This window comes from Vitis riparia, chromosome 8 (genome assembly GCF_004353265.1).
Source record: "Vitis riparia cultivar Riparia Gloire de Montpellier isolate 1030 chromosome 8, EGFV_Vit.rip_1.0, whole genome shotgun sequence".
NCBI classification, from domain to species: Eukaryota; Viridiplantae; Streptophyta; class Magnoliopsida; order Vitales; family Vitaceae; genus Vitis; species Vitis riparia.
The window spans coordinates 15,429,798-15,443,392 of NC_048438.1; the positions used below are offsets into that span (position 1 = coordinate 15,429,798).

The 13,595-nt window shown below is 37.1% G+C and overlaps 1 pseudogene; it reads left to right on the forward strand.

Annotated features, from left to right (window-relative positions):
• Positions 1-7,196: 7,196 nt before the first annotated feature.
• LOC117920392 overlaps positions 7,197-13,595 on the forward strand; it is a 7,987-nt pseudogene continuing 1,588 nt past the window's right edge.

Consider the following 13,595-nt stretch of genomic DNA (forward strand, 5'->3'; position numbering starts at 1 on the left):
ACATAGGTAAAGTGATCACTTTCCTCTGAGAGATATATGAACCGTAGGGGGTCAACTACTGGCGGATCTATCTCTGCTAGGCTCTGTAATTTCTATTGTTTCGTTGCACCCGTTGGTTTTGTGAGTGGTTCGTTATCGCTGGCGAACCTGGACTCGCATGCTACCTGATAACATTGGTGTGCTGCTAGCTGGCTTCCATAGAGGTTGATCTGTCCGTCTTCGATTAGGTAACTCACCATTTGGTGATATATAGAGGGAATGGACTTCATGCCATGTAGCCATGTGCGCCCCATGATGGCATTGAACGGGGACAAGTCTTCTACCACCAAAAATTGTACGTTCAGGATAACTGGCTCGGCTTGGACAAGCAGCACAATATTACCCAGAGAGGTGGTAGAAGCTCCATTGAATCCTAATAGTATTCGCCCGAGATTTTCTAGAGCTGATGGTGGGAACTCCATCTGTTTAAATGCAGACATCTGTAACAGGTCAACTAAACTACTTGGATTAACAAAAATCTGCCTTACATCAAAATCGTTAATCCCTAATGTTAAGATGATGGCGTCTTGATGTGGCTGTAACACTCGATTGGGGTCTAATGGGGGAAATGTGATTACCCCATTTATTGGGCGTATGCCCCCATCAGCTAATCCGGGTTGGATGGAACTAACCTATTCTCCTACGGAGGTGGCTCAAAGTAACTTTTGCCTATTTCGTTTAGCGTTGTATTTATCATCAATGGGCTCTCCATGAATATAGTTGATTATGACTCTAGGAGCCGTTGAAATTATAAGGGCTGTGGTGACCAGATTCCGGGCTATTTTCCCACGTTTTTCTTTTGAGCGAACGTACTGTTTCAGATGTCCAGCTCCTATTAATTTTTCCACCAAGTAGTGGAGAATTCTACATTGTTCCATGGTGTGGCCATGTTTTTTTGTGATAGACATACTTTATGCTCCGGTCCCTTTTAGTCAGATCCGTCTTTATTGGTTATGGCCATTTGAAATCAGATAGCTCACGGATCATGGGGAGAAGTTTCTCATATTAAATGTTAAGGGGGGTGAGGTTGGTTTGGTATGACTGCTGCTGTTCGCCTTGCCCTCTACTCAATTGCCTCTGTTGGCTCGTGGTTTTAGAGCTCCTAGTTGAGTCGTTTTTGGTAGGTCGACTGGTGACCATGACTTGTTGAGTAGCTGCGCAACCGTCATCCTCGAGCATAGAGTATTTGCTTGCTCATTTGAACAAATCATCCATAATTGTTGGAGGCTTCTTGGCGAGAGATTCAAAGAAGGGTGTACCTGAGTAGATACTATTTTTAAAGATTTGTAGGACGACATCCATGCTGTAAGATTCCACTTAGAGTACAGCTTGCCCGAATTGCTTCACAAATTCCCTCAGCGATTCATTTTCCTACGTTTTTATGTTTTGCAGGGTACTGATGTTTTGCTTATGCTGTGTTGAGCACAAATATTGTCCCACAAAAACCTTCGATAGATCCTGAAAGTTATTCACAAAATTCATCGGGAGGCGGTGGAACCACGAAAGAGCCTGGCCTTAGAGGCTGGCTAGAAAGACCTTACACAGTAGCGTGTCATTTCCTACGTCAAGGGTCATGAGTTACCTGTAGTGCATGATATGGTCAATTGGATCACTGGTTCCATCATATGTAGAGAATTTTGGAACCATGAACCCTCTTGAGGGCTTGTAGTTGATGATGTAAGGGTTGAAAGGTGTGGAGAGCATGTCATCCAGTCTCCTACTGATAGAGCCGGGAGGACCCCTACTGGTTGTTGTACTAGCGGATGAGGGAGCCAGTCAGTTACGATTGGTGTGGTTGGGAAACCGTTGCTATATGCGGTTTCCCCCCCATGCTAGGCATTTGAGGCCATAGCTTTGCGCGCATTGCATCCGATAGCTAGGACTTCCTATTGCGTCTCATTTTTGCAAAGACGCGAGTGGAGTTAGAGCTCTCATCTTGCTGTGCATGGCAGGCTGGTGAGGACCTTTGCTCAGACTGCATTTCTTGTTCATTATAGGGGAGCTCTGCATTCCCAAGATACATAGCTTCCTTGTTCTGCCTGGAGTTCTCACGCTAACTTCTAGGCTGTCGACTACGAGAAGGACCCAATGAGGACACTTGAATACGCAACACTTCGTTCTCCTCCCCGAGTCTCATTGTTTCGAGGAGTAGGGCTTGCATTTGTCTGTCACTTTCGCTTTGACATCTTTCCATACTCTCGCGCCAGTTGAAGTAGTATTTGCTACCTATGGCCGACGATCGACTTCTGGAAGGTGTTGACATTTGTATTTCGTTCCCATAGACGACGCCAATGTTGATACCAGGTCAACTGAGGATGGATTTCTCCATCTGAAGTGGCAATGACAGCTCCCGTTTAGATGTTGGAATCTGAACTTCTTGCTTCCCTGCATAAGATGTCCAAACGGATCGTCTGGGCACACCTTCGCCAAAGTCAGACGCTAAGAAGAATGGAAACCCTTAGAGAGAGAGAGAAAGAGAGAGAGAGAGAGATCATAAAACTCACAATATCCTCCCCTTATGTTCTATTACAGTAGGGTTTTTATAGTGTTCGAAGGTGGAGAGGGGCTCAGTAGTGCTGAGCTGACCATTGTAATGATGATTGCGCAGTAGTGACAGGGCAATCATCATATTTGTAGGATGGCTGGGGGCGGTGTCAGACGACGCGTCATGACATAGCTTGCCATCCTTTCAATTTTACCGGTGACTTGAGACTTGACGTGCCTATCTACTGAATTAGACATGAGGATGGGAAGGGTCTCATCAGTCAATCTGGTGTCAACTAACCAGGGTCTTGCATATTAGAGAAGATTTGAGGCTATCAGGGGGATGCGGGCTGTTCAATGGTGCAAATGGTCCTGGCAGAATGTTCCCCCGGGTGCTTTAAAGGTTGTCCGAGTAGTGATAAAGAACTGTCATGTGGCCTAGCTAGGATAATGCCACGTGGACAGTGATTGGAGCCAAAATATGTGCTCTAATGGCACATATTCGATATGATTTGTGCACCAAAGGACATTCAAATCACCCAACTTGACCTAAATCAATGCTAAGGCCCTAGCCATGAGTTTAATCTATACTTTGGAGATTTATCTCAGGTTCAAGGGAAGAAAATTGTGCAAATTGAATGACTTTAGATTTTGAAATATCAAGAAGGGCTAAATGAGGAAATAAGTGAGTCAAGACTCATTGAATGTAAGGAAAGGCAAAACAAGGATATCATGAGGTTGGAGGATGATAAATGACCATTATGGAGTAACAAAGAAGGCAAGAAAGCATGGGAAATGAGGCATAAAGCAAGATTGAGCTGCATGGAAATTTAGAACTCAAAAATCTGATGGCATTATATACTCTGACTTTGAGGACAAATTTGGAGTACTTTCTAGAGTCCATTATATACATACTATATATCGTTTCGAAGCTCGGGAAGTCAGGAGTCCAACACTTCAAACGGTTTGCAAATCGGAGCTGAAATGAAGAAGTTATGGCCATTTGAAGACAACTACACCAAGCTGGAGAGTCATTTCGAAATGATTTCGAAATTCAACTTATGATTTCGAAATTCAACTTGTGAATTCGAAATCCACTTCGAAATGACACCAATTTCGAATTCACCCACTGCCACTTTGATGTTCCGCCTCCTCCACTTCGAAATGACACCAATTTCGAATTCACCCACTGCCACTTTGATGTTCCGCTTCCTCTACCTCGGGAATTGCATCTAAAGCACTCCATCCGCCCTAGGTGGACCCCACACGACTAGAAATCACCATTTTATTGCTTTTTAATCATTTTTAGGAAATTATTTTGTAATAAGTGGCGAATGAGAGTGTGCCACATGTTAGGTAATTGAGAATATTATATAAACTCTCTCAATTCTAGGTTTTAGGGAATCTTGGATTTTTTTCTGGAGAGTTTGACATTGAAGGTGGAAGAAGACGAGAACTTTGGTTTGTTTTCTTTTTCTTCTTTATTGAATATATTGTTTTTAGTTTCTTTTGATTCAAATTATGGATTTTTACCCTATTATGGATTGTGAATGTGACATCACCCCCATGAGAGGCTAAGAGCCAACTTGGGGCTTGAAGCATGAAAACCTAAGGGCTAGGAAATCTATAGGGACAATGGGTAAATTACTATAACAATGAGATTAATTATTGGTTGGCTGACAATTTATTATTATTTTTATCCTATCCTTGTGAGTTCGTTTAGGGAATAATACGGTAGGTTATTACTCGATACTAGTGATTCTTGGTAATTCTTGATCATTTGTTTTGCTCGTCTTACCAGCCGTTATTTGCCCCTAAACAAAGCTATAAGGAGTAGGAAGGGTTAAAAAGCCAAATCTTAAATTGATAATCAATCTCATTATTTGATGGTTTTAGGAATCTGTTTTAAAAAGGAAAAATTAGGTTTCGGATGCAATTTTGAGTTATAGAACCCAACTTGATCGCGAGTGGCCAAGGATCCCAAAAACCTAAGATCATATTACTTAAAATACCCTTATTTTCTATGATTTCTATACCCTAGGTTGGATTGTGGAAAACCCCAAACTTGAATCAATTGAATTTAAAATCAATATTCATTTTCTCTTATTAATTGAATTTCTTTTACTTGGTTTCACATTATTCACATATTGTTTTTCACTTAAGGATTTAAACAAAAACAATTCATTTATTCTAGTATTGACAATTTTCATAAGCCAGTCCTTGAGAACGATACCCGGAATACTACAAAAGCCGTAGTGACTCTTTCTCTAGTTTTTCTTGACCAGAGTTACTACGTAAAAAGGCAAAGTATTTTGGTACAATAGAGAAATTTTCGGTCAAGAAATTGGCGCCGTTGCCGGGGACTAGCAATCGTCATAACTAGGATATAGTGAATTACTTTGTTTTAGTTCTTTTATTTATTATTTTTTTTTTTATCTTTATACATATTTTTCTTCTATTTTATGTTTGGTTGGGAAAGAGACCTTTCAGGTAGACTTCAAAGAACAATTGAGGAATCTCGACCAGATATGGAGGACACTGAAGAATTCAACAGTAATAACAACAGGCCATGACCACCTGTGCAGGGCCAAAGAACTATGAGAGAGCTTCTAAATCCTCCCAGGTTGAGCACACCATCGTGTTTTATAGAAAACAAGGGTATTTTAAGTAATATGATCTTAGGGTTTTGGGATCCTTGGCCACTCGCGATCAAGTTGGGTTCTAAAACTCAAAATTGCATCCGAAACCTAATTTTTCCTTTTTCAAACAGATTCCTAAAACCATCAAATGAATGAGATTGATTATCAATTTAAGATTTGGCTTTTTAACCCTTCCTACTCCTTATAGCTTTGTTTAGGGGCAAATAACGGTAGGTAAGGCAAGGATAACTAATGATCAAGAATTACCAAGAATCACTAGTATCAAGTAATAACCTACCGTATCATTCCCTAAACGAACTCACAAGGATAGGATAAAAATAATAATAAATTGTCACTCAACCAATAATTAATCTCATTGTTATAGAAATTTACCCATTGTCCCTATAGGTTTCCTAGCCCTTAGGTTTTCATGCTTCAAGCCCCAAGTTGGCTCTTAGCCTCTCATGGGGGTGATGTCACATTCACAATCCATAATAGGGTAAAAATCCATAATTTGAATCAAAAGAAACTAAAAACAATATATTCAATAAAGAAGAAAAAGAAAACAAACCAAAGTTCTCGTCTTCTTCCACCTTCAATGTCAAACTCTCCAGAAAAAAATCCAAGATCCCTCAAACCTAGAATTGAGAGAGTTTATATAATATCCTCAATTACCTAACATGTGGCACACTCTCATTGGCCACTTATTACAAAATAATTTCCTAAAAATGATTAAAAAACAATAAAATGGTGATTTCTAGTCGTGTGGGGTCCACCTAGGACGGATGGAGTGCTTTAGATGCAATTCCCGAGGTAGAGGAGGCGGAACATCAAAGTGGCAGTGGGTGAATTCGAAATTGGTGTCATTTCGAAGTGGATTTCGAATTCATAAGTTGAATTTCGAAATCATAAGTTGAATTTCGAAATCATTTCGAAATGACCCTCCAGCTTGGTGCAGTTGTCTTCAAATGGCCATAACTTCTTCATTTCAGCTCCGATTTGCAAACCGTTTGAAGCGTTGGCCTCCTGACTTCCCGAGCTTCGAAACGATATATAGTATGTATATAATGGACTCCAAAAAATGCTCCAAATTTGTCCTCAAAGTCAGAATATATAATACCATCAGATTTTTGAGTTCTAAATTTCCATGCAGCTGAATCTTGCTTCATGCCTCATTTCCCATGCTTTCTTGCCTTCTTTCTTACTCCATAATGGTCATTTATCATCCTCCAACCTCATGATATCCTTGTTTTGCCTTTCCTTACGTTCAATGAGTCTTGACTCACTTATTTCCTCATTTAGCCCTCTCTTGATCTTTCAAAATCTAAAGTCATTCAATTTGTACAATTTTCTTCCCTTGAACCTGAGATAAATCTCCAAAGTATAGATTAAACTCATGGCTAGGGCCTTAGCATTGATTTAGGTCAAGTTGGGTGATTTGAATGTCCTTTGGTGCACAAATCATATCGAATATGTGCCATTAGAGCACATATTTTGGCTCCAATCATCGACGCATGGATGTACTCGTGAGTGGACACGTGGGATAAGGCCCCCACATTACCAATATTGTCCCTCGAATAATGACCAAATTATTGGCATTGAAATGTGAAAAACGAAGCAGGAATGAGTGAAGTATTAAAAAGAAGGGTGACTTAGCTTCATTGCCAACAAGTCTTTAGAGGAACTTCGTCAATAACTTACATCAGATGAGAAGGAGCCACGACTTCGTGAGTAGCTTTCATCGTATAAGAAGAGTTCTTGACGTATAATTAGGTATGCCTAGGGCCGGCATCATTGCTTACCAGTCTTTCACGGGTCAGCGTATGTACGTAGCTTACATAAAATAAAGATACATCACGATTTCATGTGTCAGGGTGACGGTCCAGTTGTCTCATTCCCATTCCCACAACGTCACGTATACGGTGGAGCCAAATTTGACAAAGGTCACCTTCAGATGAGACCCTTTCCCATCTTAAATTGGTTAAATATAATTCATCTCCATTAAAAAATCTTGGGACATCCTTTGATTGACAGTTCCATGTTTGAAAAGCTGATCAAGATATTGGATACTTGATTGGTATAATGCCTTCCTCCTTAATTTCCTACGTGAAGTAGTGGATATAAAACTAACATTTTCTTAACCAACCAAAGATGCATTTCTAAACCAAACTTGGAAAGACATGGGAAACCTATTTTCCTCCATTCTTCTCATCCTTCTTATCTCTTTCTTCTTCTCTTTTACAACTTCCAAAACCCAGAACTTTTTGCAAAGAGGCTCCTCTCTCTCTCTCGAAGATGATTCGGACGACTACATCACCTCCCCAGACAAATCATTCACTTGTGGTTTCTATGGGATGGGGGAAAATGCTTACTGGTTTTCAATATGGTTCACAAATTCAAAGGAAAGAACTGTTGTTTGGATGGCCAATCGAAATAGACCTGTCAATGGCCGGGGCTCCAGAATTTCGCTGCAGAGAGATGGCACCATGATGCTAAGGGATGCTGATGGCTCAACTGTTTGGGAGACTAACACTACCTCTACCGATGTTGATCGAGCAGAGCTTTTGAACACTGGAAACCTTGTTCTCAAGGACCCACGAGGTAAAATTCTGTGGCAAAGCTTTGATTTTCCAACTGATACTCTTCTGCCAAACCAAATCTTTACCACGAGCACAAAGCTGATCTCTATTCTCAGAAGAGGGGATTTTTCTTCTGGTTACTTTAACTTCCTTTTTGACAATGACAATGTCTTGAAAATGATGTATGATGGGCCTGAGATTTCAAGCTTGTATTGGCCTAATCCTGATTTGGATGTTTTCCAAAATGGAAGAACAAACTATAACAGTAGCAGAATTGCTGTTTTAGATGAAATGGGGAGGTTTCTTTCGAGTGATCAAATGTCTTTCAAAGCTTTTGACATGGGTTTTGGAGTCAAAAGGAGGCTGACAATGGACTACGATGGAAACCTGAGACTCTATAGCTTAAACCATTCCACGGGATTATGGAATATATCATGGGAAGCTCTTAGCCGACAGTGTAAAGTGCATGGGCTATGTGGTAGAAATGGAATTTGCATTTATACACCAGAACCCAAGTGTTCATGTCCTCCGGGCTATGAAGTAAGTGACCCAAGTGACTGGAGCAAAGGTTGCAAGTCCAAGTTCAACCAAAGCTGTTCCCAAACACAGCAGGTAAAATTTGTGGAGCTTCCCCAGACCGATTACTATGGGTTTGATCTCAATTACAGCAAATCTGTTTCAATGGAAGCTTGCAGGAAAATCTGCTTGGACGATTGCCTTTGCCAAGGATTCGCCTACAAGCTAACAGGAGAAGGGACCTGTTACGCAAAAAGTACCCTTTTCAATGGCTACAAGTCCTCCAACTTCCCTGGGAGTTTATATTTAAAACTGCCTGTGGATGTCGAAACGTCAGCACCCACTGTCCTTAATGGTTCTGATCTCATATGCGAGTCCAAGGAGGTTGAGGTTGTGGACATTTCTTCTGTGTATGACACTGCCAGTAAAAAGATGAGATGGGTTTATCTCTACTCATTTGCTTCAGCCCATTGGTGCCATAGAAGTTCTCTTTATTGTGTCAGGTTGGTGGTTTCTTTTCAGGGTACATAATGTGCCATCATCAGCTGAAGATGGATATGGTCCGATATCAAGCCCGTTCAGGAGATTTAGCTACACCGAACTCAAGAAGGCAACCAACAATTTCAAAGTGGAGCTTGGAAGAGGAGGCTTTGGGGCTGTTATAAGGGTGTTTTTGGAGGATGAAAGGGCAGTAGCAGTGAAGAAATTGGGAGATGCCACTCAAGGGAAGGGGAGTTTTGGGCTGAAGTAAGCACAATCGGAAAAATCTATCACATGAACCTAGTCAGAATGTGGGGATTCTGTTCAGGAGGGTAGACACAGACTTGTAGTCTACGAGCAAGTAGAAAATCTGTCACTGGATAAGCATCTCTTCAGCACGAGTTGTCTGGGATGGAAAGAGAGGTTTAACGTTGCAGTGGGGACAGCGAGGGGTTTAGCCTACCTTCACCATGAGTGTCTAGAATGGGTTATCCACTGTGACGTGAAGCCTGAAAATATACTTCTAGACAACGGGTTTGAACCAAAGATTGCAGATTTTGGGCTAGCCAAGCTGTCTCAGAGAGGTGGCCCCGGTTCAGGAGAATTCTCTCGGATTCGGGGGACTAAAGGGTACATGGCTCCAGAGTGGGCTATGAATCTTCCAATTACGGCAAAAGTTGATGTTTATAGCTATGGAGTTGTGGTTTTAGAGATGGTGAGGGGAATTCGGCTTTCGAAATGGGTGGGTGAGGATGGCGAGGAGCAGGAAGCTGAGCTGACGAGGTTTGTCAGGGCAGTGAAAAGGAAAATTCAATATGGAGAAGACAATTGGGTAGAGGATACAGTGGACCCAAGATTGAAGGGAAGTTAGCAGGCAGCAGCAGCCACGTTGGTCGAAATAGGTATTTCTTGTGTGGAGGAAGATAGAAGTAAACGACCAACAATGGCTACCGTAGTGCAAGTTCTACTGGAATGTGAAGATGAAGCCCAAGTCCAAACCCTGGACTTGGAGTAAATGTCCTTTTTTTTATTTACTGAATAAGTTATGGGGTCTGTATCTCCTGAACAAATTACATAGTTGTCATTGGTTTTTCTTGTTTTCTTTTTGTATGGGGTCTGTAGCCACTTCTTTTGGCACTACATCATTTGGAATCTTACAAGTTCATGGTCCTGGGTAGCATAAAATATTCATCTTCCATATAATAATAGAAATACGCAGAATGCAGATAATATCATTTTTTTTTCTCCCAACAAAAGAAAAGAAAAAGGAAAAAAAAGAGACAGAAGTCTGTAAAATAGCATTGGGTGAAAATAAATTTAGGCCCGGAATTGAACAGTTTCATGCAATCACAGAAAAGGTCCTATCAATGAAACTGGAAAGCCTCACAAAATCCTGTGAATTAAAACCTAACTTCAGCCAGCAAACTGCCTAAGAATTAAGGACACATAGAAAACAGAAAATTCAAGTGACCTGGAGCGATGCAAATGGTAGTAAAGATGCAGTCATTACTGAATCAATAAAAAGAAAAAATAGTTTTAATTCCAAATTCATAAATAAAGCTTGGGTAACAGTTTGTTTGATAAAATTGAAAATTAAGTAGAGAGAAATATATTGCATCATGCTAATATAAAATGCCTACTTACATAATTTGTGTACTAAAACTGTTGGATGAGGCCCAACTGAAAATTTATGATTTCTGGAATGTTGTAAAGACCATAACTTGTTAGTAACTAATAAAGGAATAATAAAAATTGTTTATGCCAACTATTCTTGCTTGGATAATCTGGAACTGAGAACCGAACTACCACAATCACAACCAAATCTCTTGGTTGGAGCCTTCATGTCAAATTGTTGGTTTATATCTCTAGGAAATATAGATCTTTATTCCCATATTGCAAGTTCGGGTGTTTGCCAGGATGCATTGGCAGGAAGATATACCTCTATTCTATTAAGGCTATAAGCAAAAATAGAGAAGTACATACTCCTGGTTTTTTTTTTTTCTTCAGTAATGTATGGAAAGGGAGAATTACCCAAAAGGGTGGGTTAGAAAAAATAATGACTATGAAGGCTCACTCTTTTAGAGGACAATTTTACCATTGAATATGTTTTCTATATTATTTATAAATAAATTGAGATTGTCAATGATGTGGGACCCATACATGATGATAAGTATATGTTGATAGGCAATCAACGGTACATTTCTCAGCTTGAAAAAATTGTTGTCACATTTGAACAATTGACTATTTAAAAATTTGCTATTTTTTTTTTTATAAAAAAAATGAGATTTTTTAAAGAACCTTATAAAAAAAATAATTTTTAATATCTCATAAATAAAAACCATATCCTAAAGTTATTATATCATTTTATATATAAAACATACAATTAAAAACTTTGTTATCATAATATAATGAATAATTATTTTTTACAAGCACTCATCAATTAAATAATATATAAATATTCAATTGACTAACACACACCTATTAAATGGAATAACTCACAATTATTTATTGGTAATATAGCACGTGAAAAAATTAAATAAAAATAAATTAAATTATGTTGTAATATATTGTAATGATAGTGTATTTATATTGTTAGTATAATGCATTTATGTCGTACCAATATTTCATTACAAAAGTAATAATTCTAAAAATGTTTATTCATACCCTATTGGTATTAACACATCGTATTAATATATTAACAACATTTATTTAGTGTTTTGAAATGATTTAATAATTTTTGTATATATATAAACTACGTAAATTTAAATTAGTATTTCATTTTATTTCAGAAATTATTTATGATATAGGTATGTTGTGAAATATGGTATGATCATACAAAATTACCATTTTTATAAAAAAATTCATAAATTTCTTAATTAGGTTTTATTGTAATGTATTGTAATGTAAGTGTATTTATATTGTAATTATAACATATTTTTGTTGTGCCTGTATTTTATAATAAAAGTAATAATATTGAGGATCACCTTTTATACCTTATTAATATTCAACATATCAAATATATTAATATCATCTACTCGATGCATTGAGAAAAAAAATTTATATGAAAATTAAAAAAAAAAAAAAACACTATGCAAAAGGAAAAAAATCATATAAATTTTTTAAATTATTTTATTATAAAAATAAAAAATGATTAAACATTCTCTATCATTTTCTTATTCTTTTTAGAGAATTTGAATGAAAAATTAAACATTTTATATTCCTTAAATTTAATACAAAAACATAATTTATCAATTTAAATTAATATATATATATATATATATATATAAATCATCATTTATTATATAATTATAAAACTTATTTTTTCTTCATAAATTTAAAATTAGAATAAAAATAAAAAAGGTAAAAAAACAATAAATGATATTTTGAAAATATTTTTTAAAAGTATTTTTGTTTTAAATAGTATAACAAATTATATATAATGGTAAGGGTTAAACCCAAAATTTTGATTTAAAATTTAAATATCAATAATTATAATAAATGTGAGACCCATGTATCATAAATATATTGACAAATCAAGTGAAAATGTTTTAAATACAATGTTTTAAAACCGGACGGGTGATCGAACCGAAAAAGTAACCCGTTCACGGTTCATTGGTCGGATCGGCGGTCGAACCGCCATTGAACCGATGATGTAATAAATAATTAAATATATAATTTATATATATATAAATTAAAATATTATAAAATTACAAATTTTAATAATGTTTGATTTTTATATTTGGTATATTAAATTAAATTAAATGATAAAGTTTAATATTTTAAATTTGATTAAATAGAAATATGTAATATTTAAGATGAAAAATTTATAATATTTAATTTTATATTTTTGTCTTTGTATTTTATTGTTTAAAATTATTATATTAATTAATTTATATTATTTTTTATAATTATTATTATATATATTATAAAAATAAACATGAATTTAAATATTTAAATTTTTTAAAGATTTTATATGATAAAAATTTGAAATAAAATCAAATTCCGTGCGTCCAACCCTTAAGAGGCAATGTTTTCCTCTAATGAGTCTCATTCCCAATCCCACATCGAAGCACATGAATTTTATGTGCTCCATGTGCTCTATAAATAGCTTCCCACTTGCCTTCAATCCAAACAAGCCAGCAAGCTGGGCCTGGAAGCTTGGCCCAATTTGAAGTGTTATTTTAAAATAAAAAATGGCAGCAAATTGGGCTTTTGTGGGCATGGCCCAAATAAAAGTGTTAATTTTATCTTTGGACTAGGTTTAGGACTTGGAAAAAGGTAATCCTTAGGTTGGGCTTGGAATAACAAAAAATTGTTTCTAAGGTGTAATCGATTTGCAAAAAACCGGACGGTTTGACGGTTCAACCGTTGGTTTGAACAGTTTTTGACCACAAACGGTTCATTGAAGCGGATTGAATCGGAAAGTTCACCGGTCGATGGTTCAACCGGTCGGATCGGCCGGTCCGGTCCGGTTTTTAAAACCATGTTTAAATGCTTTGAATTTTAAAAGTTTTAGTTAAAGGGAAGTTTTGGTATATTAAGTCTATTAAAGTCCTTCACAAGAATTATTAAAAGATACCACCCTTTCTAGTAATTGTTATGCCCAACCCACCCTTTGGGCAATTCTCCCTTTTTGAAACTCTAGTTTTCTCGTCATGATTGTAAGAAGTACAGAGATGCTAGAAGCAATGGAGATGATATTACAATCTGCCATTGCTTTAGGTGGAAAAAGGGCCATGAGTTATTTATTTTCCCTGAAATTTCTTGCACTTAAATCATATCATGCTTTTCCATGTCTAATTTTTAGTACTACACTTGATTGAACTAATTGGCAGTAAGTTTCTTGCTTTTGCTTCGC